The following is a 9,566-nucleotide window of genomic DNA, read 5'->3' on the forward strand; positions in this document are numbered from 1 at the left end:
CTGGCAACTGGTTCTCTCAGCAGTGGCTTACACAGAAAACCAACAGGCGTCATTTAGGCAGGAAAGAGGGATCACCTCAGGGGCTTCATAAAAGAAAAGATCTGAGCTTGTTTGGAAATCAGTAAATATTAGTGGTTTAGGGCACATTTGGGAATATTCTTCCTAGTAATAAATGTCAAACAGAAATGTTTTTCCTTTGTTATTTGGCTAATTTACCCATATACAAAACTGTCTTTACCCAATAAGAAAGAGAAAAATAAAACTGAAACAAAGTGGGTAATTAAATGGGAAAGGAAAAAAAAATGAGACTATGTTTTACATCTGGCTCATGAAGTTTTCTTCAGGCTGAAGAAGATGAAGTGTCACAAGGATTTTATGCTGTGAGCAATCAATGGACTGGGTTTGTGACAGCGGAGGGGGTGATGAATGTGCAGTTCATCCAGACATCTTCAGCTTCTTGCTCAGCATCTCTTGTTGAAGATGTGGGAATAAAGTAAAATTCAAAGCACAATTGAATCCCACAGCTTTGCATGGAGAATTACAAAGGCTGGGAGGGAATATCCTACCCCTTGATTTTGTTTGAGTTGATTGGATTTGTATACATGTAAGTCATTGTATTAGAGTTCTGCAGAGAAATAGAACATATATATATATTATATGCACACATACAAATATATATATATACACACACTTATATATATGTAGGGTATAAGTATATATACACATATATATTTACCCCACATACACTCTCTCTATATATTTGTAGTCTCTCTCTATATTCTATATACATATGTAGATGTCACCTGTATTACAAAGAGTTAAGGTAGTGCCAATAAGTAAACTAAAATACTTCATTTTTCACGAGGTGCTGGTAACTCACACCTGTAATCCTAGCTACTCAGAGGCTGAGATCTGAGGATCACAGTTCAAAGCCAGCCCAGGCAGGAAAGTCTGTGAGACTCTTATCTCAAATTAACCACCAGAAAACTAGCAGTGGTGCTGTAGCTCAAAGTGGTAGCACACTACCCTTGAGTGAAAAAGCTCAGGAACAGCACATAGGCCTGGAGTTCAAGCCCCAGGACTGACAACAACTACAACAACAACAACTACAACAACAAAACCCACACTTCATTTTTCATTTAGATGTTTCTACTGGAGGCCTTTGGTTTGGAAATGAGTTACTTTTCATGTTTGTCAAGTATAGATGTATTAAAATGAGAAAAAATCCCATATGGTACACTTAAAGAATTCCTAAAATTCATATTTAAGATTTTAAAAGAGAAACCATTTTGGAAATTGATTTTTATGTTCTAAAATCTGATTGTAAAAATTGGATTCAGAGTAAACAAATGCAGCAGTGGTACCCACTAGACACTATGTTGAAAATGAACTATACATGAGGAAAACCAGGGAAAACCTGGAAGACAGCAAGAAGGGGTGACATTTCCAAGAAGAAATGTACTCCTTACTTGACTTATATTGAAAGGTTAAAGTTTGAGGCAGTGACCACTTGTTGCTTGTTTCTGTCTAGCAAAGCAACACGTGGTGGTAATCAAAACACCTGGTTGATTGTGTGCCTATATAAGACCTGCAAATCCTTAGCTTGGGCTCTCCTCCTAGGCTCCTCTGTGTCGGAGTGTAGGACGAGGCCCGAGCTGCAGCCCGTTTAAATAAAACAGCTGTAGAGTCTGACTCTTGGTGGTCTTCTTGCGGGGGGTCCTGCGACCTTGGCATAACAATATAACTATAACCCCTCTGTACATCACCTTTATAATGACAATAACAAATAAAAAATAGATTCAATTTTGCTGTTATATTAAAATATGTTAACAGTGAAAACAGAAAAAAAGTAATTAAGGAATTCCCATGAGTGACTAGAGGCTGAGAAATCTAAAAGACCCACTGTTACAAATGAGAGATGTTGGGGAGCTAATGTTAGAGTTCTAGTCTGAGTCTGAAGGCCTGATGAGTAAAAGCGCTAATGGTATATGTTTCAGAACCAACCAAGTATGGAGGCAAAGAAGGACCAATTATCCAGTTCAGAGGCTATCAGGCAAACAGCAACCTCTTCTCTCCTCTGCATTTTCTTCAGTTCAGGCCTTCGATAGATCCCAAGAAACCAACTCACATCCAAGAGCTTATCTGTTCAAATGTTAGTTCCATCCAGAAACACTCTCAAAGACATACATATACATACACATATATGTGTGTGCATATTTATACATTCACATATGTTTATCTGGAGATCTGGTTTTATTTATTATTTTTTGGGTCCTGGGGCCTGAACTCTGGGTCTGGGCACTGTCCCTCAGCTCTTCAGCTCAAGGCTAGCGCTCTACCACTTGAGCCACAGTGCCACTTCCGGCTTTTTTCTTTTTGCTTATGTGGTGCTGAGGAATGGAACCCAGGGCCTCAGGCATGCAAGGCAAGTGCTCTACCACTGCCACCTTCCCAGCCCCATCTCTGGAGACCTGGTGAATCATACTAACATCTTTGTTGTAACTCAATTGGGAAAGTATATACCCTTACCTAATCCTAGCACTCTGGAAGCTGAGGCAGAAGGATGGTGAGTTTGAAGCCAGCCTGGGTTCTATAGGTAGATCCTGTCTCAAAAGGCAAACAACCTCCCCTCCCTCATACTAACCCACCAACCAACCAAAGATTAATCACAGATCATTCATCTGTGATTCCACATCTGTGCTCTTCACTTTCATAGATCAGTATCAGAGGTTGAGAAACTATGGCCGAGGGCCAAATCTGGTTATCTATTTTTGTGAATAAAGGTTTCTTGGAATTCAGCTAAGCCTATTTATTCTTATTATTTTATTATTTATTTATTACTGTGAAAATACCATTCAGAGGAGTTACAATTACATGAGCAAGGTAATGAGTACATTTCTTATCAAGCATTGTTGTCTCCTCCTTTGTTTCTCCTTACCATCCCTTCCCATCTCCCCCCCTTCCCCACACCAAAATTGTAAAGTTTGTTTTTCGACATAACGTTTTGAACATCTCATTGTTGCAATGGGTCCACCTGTATCCCTATTTAAACAATCCTATTTATTCTTTTAAGCATGTTCTGCTTTCATGCAACAAAGACAAAGTTGAAACAGAGATTACAAAGTCAAATGCCCTTTAAAGAAAAAGTTTGCTGACTCCTGAGTTATATATCTGGCCTTCTACAGTATCATACTATATTGATTACTGTCATTTTTACAGTAAGTCAGATCAAGTAGTAAAGCACTCCAACTTTGTTTTTTCAAGATTATATGACTAGCAAGGCATCAGTGGCTCATGCTTATAATCCTAGCTACTTAAGAGCTGAGATCTGAGTATCATGGTTCGAAGCTATCCCAGGTAAGAAAGTCCGTTAGACTCTCATCTCCATTAACCACCAGAAAACTGGAAGTGAAACTGTGACTCAAAGTGATAAAGCACTATTAGCCTTGCACAAAGGGCTCTCAGACAGCTCTCTGGCCCTGAGTTAAAGCTCAACAACCCACAAAAAGAAAAAAAGAAAAAAAAAAAGAGCTGTTTTTACAAAAGCTCAGGGACAACACCAAGGCCCTAAGTTCAAGCTACACACACACACACACACACACACACACACACACACACACACACACACACACACACACACACACACACACACACACACACTTTTGCTAGGCCTGGTGAATTAACTAGAAGCCCCCAACTTCGTATCTGTGCCCTTTGATATCGCTCTTCTCGGCTGCAGTCCCTTTAGAATCACCTAGGGCTCCCGGAGCAAAGAGAAGATTCACTGGTAAGCATGTAGTGTGGAAGGCAGACTGCCCCTCAAAACAGGCCATGTTGTATTCTCATCATCTTAAAAGGAAACAGCCAAAGACTTGGGAGATCACCCAACAGGTAACTTGTCACAGTAGTAAATGACAACAATTTCCAGAACTCCAAGGACAAAGACTTTGCTAATGCTCAACTAGGCCATAGCTGGGACTTGAGACTGTTTTAACTATGAATGCCATTCTCACTCCTTGCCTCTGATTTCCAATATTTATCCTGAAGCCACTATCTGTATCCATACGGGCAGTGGAAGATACACTGAAGTGTCTTCCTATGGCTGCCATGTAATAAAGCTCCATACTCTGCCCTTCACTATGTCATTTCATTTGGCACATGAGGATGATTGGCAGAACTTAACTTGGGACTCCTGGATTTGGGGCCTGGTGGTCTAAAATCTCAGTTTCAAAATGTTTTGAAATGTTCAGTTTCCATGTTTTGCGTATTTTGTTAAATGTATTCATAAAGCCAGGTGCTCACACCTGCAATCCTAGCTACTCAGGAGGCTGAGATCTGAGGACTGAGATTCAAAGCCAGCCCAGGTAGGAAAGTCCGTGAGACTCTCCTCTCAAATCAACCACCAACAATCCAGAAATGGAACTGTGACTCAAATGGTTGAGGAATAACCTTGAGGAAAAAACTTAAGGACAGCACTTACGCCTTAAGTTCAAGTTCCACGACAGATTAAAAAAAGTATTTATAATTGTTTCACATTTTGATGCTGTTTTATTCTATTCTTAAAAAATTTCAATTGTTCATTGCCATTCTAGAGAAATACTTTATTTTTACATACTGACCTATATCTTTTGTCTTTGCTACATTAACTAATATAACTTAAAAATCGACATTTTAGCATTTTTTCCATCAATTACCATTTCCTCTCTCAGTGAAGACAGTGTTCTTCCTTGCTGATCTGGATACCATTTCTTTTTTCTTTCTTTCTTCCCTTTTTCTAATGGCAAAGCCCTTTGATAGGATGTTGAATAGAAGCTCTGGTCCTCTGGGATAGCATCAAGTATGATGTGTCTTCCCCCTCCCCCCGCCTTTTCTCAGATGCCATTTGTCAGGTTGAGGAAATTTACTTCTAGTCCTGAGTTGCTGAGCTGGGTTGATTTCATCACGAATGGGTGTTGACTGTTGTAAAATACTTTTTCAGCATCTACTGAGATGACCTGTGGTCCCTGCTCCCATGTGCTTTTGGTCTGCTGCTAAAAACACTAAACAACTGAAAGGAAGAAATGCAATGTACAGATCATATGAGATCCCAGGATGCTGGGATCCTAACAAGGACCTAGCCCGGCCCAGGATGAAAGAAAGGCTTTTTCAGAAGTGTTTTTTCTTTTACTCTTTCTGTCCTTTATCTCTCTTTCTTTCATTCATTCTTTCTCTCATTCATTCTTTCTCTGTCCTTCCCTCCCTCCCTCTTTTCTTCTCTTCCCCTCTCTCTTTCCTTCTCTCCACGAATTCTAGGGATGGAAGAATTTTGCCACTGAACTGCAGTGAAGTGAGGCTTAAGGTGAGAATGAAAGAGAAGGAGGAAATGGCTAGGTGAGAAGGAGTGGAAAGCAAACAGTTGACTGAGTTTTGTTTGGAAACCATTCACTTAGCATATACAAAAGGAAGCTTTGCTAACTTTTCTTTGTTTGTATGAAATGGTCAGGTAAGTCTTTTAGACTCAGAACATGAGCTCAGTAACTGTCTTCTGTGGACAGTAAGAATCAGATGGCCTATTTGGTTGCCCGTTCTTTTCAGTGTTCTAGAGGCCCAGCGGTGGATCCAAGACTATGCTTATATAACACAGCAGAACCTTTTGTGGACATGAATTGTCACCTTTTACTTTTTTCCCCCTGTTTCTCTGTTTGGCTTGATTGCATACATTTCTTAAATATTTTATGAAACAAGAGTAGGTTATAAGCAAAAGAAAGTAGTTTATAAAGAAATAAATAGAAAAATGAATAAGGACATAAAATAAATGCTTTGGAGAAACCAGTTGTTTATTACTGTTTATAAGCCCATAAGCTAAACCACTTCTCTCTACTCCTCAGGATAACCATCTGCCTGGCAGGGCCGCTCTCCTCAGCCTGCTCCTCCCTGTTCTTCAGGTTTTCCTTCCCATTCAAGTCTCTCCACCCAATGAGATTAACCGTGGCTGTCAAAGCAAGCACATAGACTCTTTCTGCTTCAAGGTGTGTGTGTGTGTGTGTGTGTGTGTGTGTGTGGTATGTGTGTATGTGTGTATGTGTGTGTGTGTGTGGTGTGTGGTGTGTGTATGTGTGTGTGTGGTTAAGGGGGTGCTACTAGGAGGCATAGTAGAAAAAAGAATTGAAGAAGCAAATAAAGAAATTAGAAAAAAATCTAGCAAGTTTAAGAAGCCTTACTTGTTCCTGGATCCTGACCAGCTTTCTGACTTCCTTTCAATGTCACTTATATGATCCCTCTCATTGCTGTTAGCTCACAATGTGACACTTAAAATTCTTTTCCCCATTAAGCAATTAAAAATTACTTTATTGTTATTAAAGAGGTGATATGCAGAGGGATTACAATGACATGAGTCAGGTAATGAGTACATTTCCATGTGTACAGTGTCATCTGTTCCCTCATTCTCTCCCAGTCCTTCCCTCCCACTGTCTAGTTAACTTTCATCCATTTGGTGCTCTACTGCTGCACTTTTTCACCTTTTTCCCCCTCAAGTTATGTGCCCTTCTCCCCACCCTCCTGAAAGATATACACATAAATACACCACATATAAGGCAAAGAAGACAGAACCATCAAAAACTAAAATAATAAGTCTTTTGTTTCCATATCTTGGAGTTCCTTTCAGTGTATATTATTTTGTATAACTATGAAGAGGCACTTAGGCATTGTGCCTTTGTGACTTTCTCCTAAGAGTATTCTCTTTTGGTCTCACTGTAGATGACTATCTAGAGTCATGTATAATTTGTCATAACTCAGGGTGTTTTAGATCTAATTTCTGCATCTCAGAGAGAATATGTGCTGTTTGTCTCTCTTACCTCACTTAACATGACTTGTTCTATTTCCATCCATTATCTACAAGTGATATTATTGCATTCTTTCTAATGGCTGTGTAAAATTCCATTGTATATAGATACCACAATTTTCAGATCTGCTCATCTATTGTGGGGCATCTGGGTTGTTTCCATATTTTGGCTCTTGTGATTTATTTTACTTTATTTATTTATTTATTTATTTATTTATATTGTGAAAATACCATACAGAGGGGTTACAATTACATGGGCAAGGCAATGAGTACATTTCTTATCAAGCATTGTTGCCTCCTCCTTTGTTTCCCCTTCCCATCCCTTCCCTTTCCCCCCTTTCCTCCCCTGCCAAAGTTGTAAAGTTCGTTTTTCAACATAACGACTTGTACATCTCATTGTGGCTCTTGTGATTTAGAGTAACAATGAACATGGATGTGCAGGTATCTTTATCATATCCTGGCTTCTGATGTTCATGGTAGATGCCTAAGAGTGGTATGGCTGGGTCATAGGGAAGATATATATTTAGGTTTTGAGGAATCTCCAGATTGTTTTCCAGAGTGGTTACACTAGTTTACATTCCCACTAACAGTGAAATAGAGTTCCTTTTTCCCCACATCCCTGCCAACATTTGTTGTTTGAATCCACAATGTTGGGCAATCTAACTGGGGTTTTGATTTGCATTTCCTTTATGGCCAGGGATGATGAGCATTTCCTCATGTGTTTCTTTGACATACTAACCTGTTCTTCTGAGAAGTCTCTCAGCTCCTTTGCTCATTTAGTGATCGGTTTATTAGGTTTGGAGGGGTTAGTTTCTTGAGCTTCTTGTGTATTTTGGATATTAGGCCTTTGTCTGATATATTGCTGCCAAAGATCTTTTCCCAGTGTGTTGGCTGTCTTTCTGGTTTAGTAACTATGTCCTTAACTGTGCAGAAACTTTTTATTTTGATGTAGTCCCACTTGTCAAGTCTCTCTCCTATCTGTTGTGTCCGTGGTGTCAAGAAGTTTCTGCCTATATCTATAAGTTCTAATGTTTCTCCTACCCTTTCTTGCAGTAGTTTCAAAGTTTTGGGTCTGATGTTGAAGTCTTTTATCCAATTTAAATTGATATTACTGCATGGTGACAAACAGGGATGCTCTTTTAGTTTTCTGCATATGATATCCAGTTTTCCCAATATCAACTGTTGAAGATGCAATTCTGAACCCCCTCCACACTGGCTCCCTTATCAAATATCAGATAATGTAAGCTAAGTGTATGGCTTTATTTCTGGGTTTTCTAATCTGTTCTATTGATCTTCGGGACTGTGTGTGTGTGTGTGTGTGTGTGTGTGTGTGTGTGTGTGTGTGTGTGTGTGTGTGTGTTTGTATTTTTTTTCTAATACCAAGCTGTTTTTGTTATTATGTCTCTGTAGTAGAGTTTGAAGTCTGGTATTGTGATAAAAACCTGCATTGCATTTTTTGCCTAGAATTTCTTTGGTTATTTTAGGTTTTTGCTGTTCCAAATGAATTTTGGATTGTTTCTCTATGTCAATAAAGAATATTATTGTGATTTTGATGGGGATTGTATTGAATTTGTATATCATTTTTGGCAGTACAGCCATTTTCATAATATTGATTCTACATATCCATGAACATGGAAGGTCTTTCCATTTCCTGGTGTCCTCTGTGATTTCTTCAGATTTTTATAGTTTTTGTTATAAAGATCTTTTACATCTTTGGTTAGGTTATTTCCTAGGTTTGTGTGTGTGTGTGTGTGTGTGTGTGTGTGTGTGTGTGTGTGTGTGTGTGTTTTGAGGCTATTGCAAATGGAGTTGTTTTCATGGTTTTCCCTTCTGCTTGTACATTGTTGGCATACAGAAAGGCTACTTCTTTTTATGGGTTAATTTTGTATCCTGCTACTTTGACCTCAGGCAAATTTCACCCTTTTAAATGTTTATCTTCTGCCCCAGAGGCCATCAGGATAACTAGGGCCAGGCAATGGGTGCCACCATCTTTGGTTTTATACAGACTTCAGGACTTGGGCTAGCCATATAATGAATGAATCCCTTTGGTTTCTTTCTTTCTTTCTTTCTTTCTTTCTTTCTTTCTTTCTTTCTTTCTTTCTTTCTTTCTTTCTTTCTTTCTTTCTTTCTTTCTTCCTTCCTTCCTTCCTTCCTTCCTTCCTTCCTTCCTTCCTTCCTTTCTTTCTTTCTTTCTTTCTTTCTTTCTTTCTTTCTTTCTTTCTGTCTCTCTCTTTCCTTCCTTCCTTCATGCCTTCCTTCTTTACTTCTTTCTTTCTTTCTCTTTCTTTTTTGTCTTATATCTCTCATTGTAACTTCTGTGATTCCCCAGGTTCAAACTCTGTATCAGTATGAATGATTGCTGTTTTCTTGTAATAGCCCTTGGAAGCTCCATGGCAATATGGCAACAATACAGTGATGGTGCAACCTGGTTGGTGGGGCCTTGGTGCATTTGTATGTAGAAGGTCTCTTCTGCCAAGTCTTCAGAACTAAGGGTGAGGCACCTGTTTCTCAACTTCTTCCTATTTCTCTTAGAACTTGTTTCACTCCTGTCTTTAGCCTGGCTTCTCTCTAAACCAATCAGTACCTGGGCATGGTTCTTTCTGTTCAAAAGTGTGGATCCAAAGTGCCTCATGTCCAATGACTCCAGCCAAAGAAGGCAGAGTCATTCTGTAGCAATTCTCCCCTTTGTTCTGCGTGACATTCTAAATTAACAGCTTATGATGTGAGATGAACTGAATTCTCTGAA

This window comes from Dipodomys merriami, unplaced genomic scaffold (genome assembly GCF_024711535.1).
Source record: "Dipodomys merriami isolate MVZ:Mamm:240054 unplaced genomic scaffold, mDipMer1.0.p SCAF_8, whole genome shotgun sequence".
In the NCBI taxonomy this organism is placed as follows: domain Eukaryota; kingdom Metazoa; phylum Chordata; class Mammalia; order Rodentia; family Heteromyidae; genus Dipodomys; species Dipodomys merriami.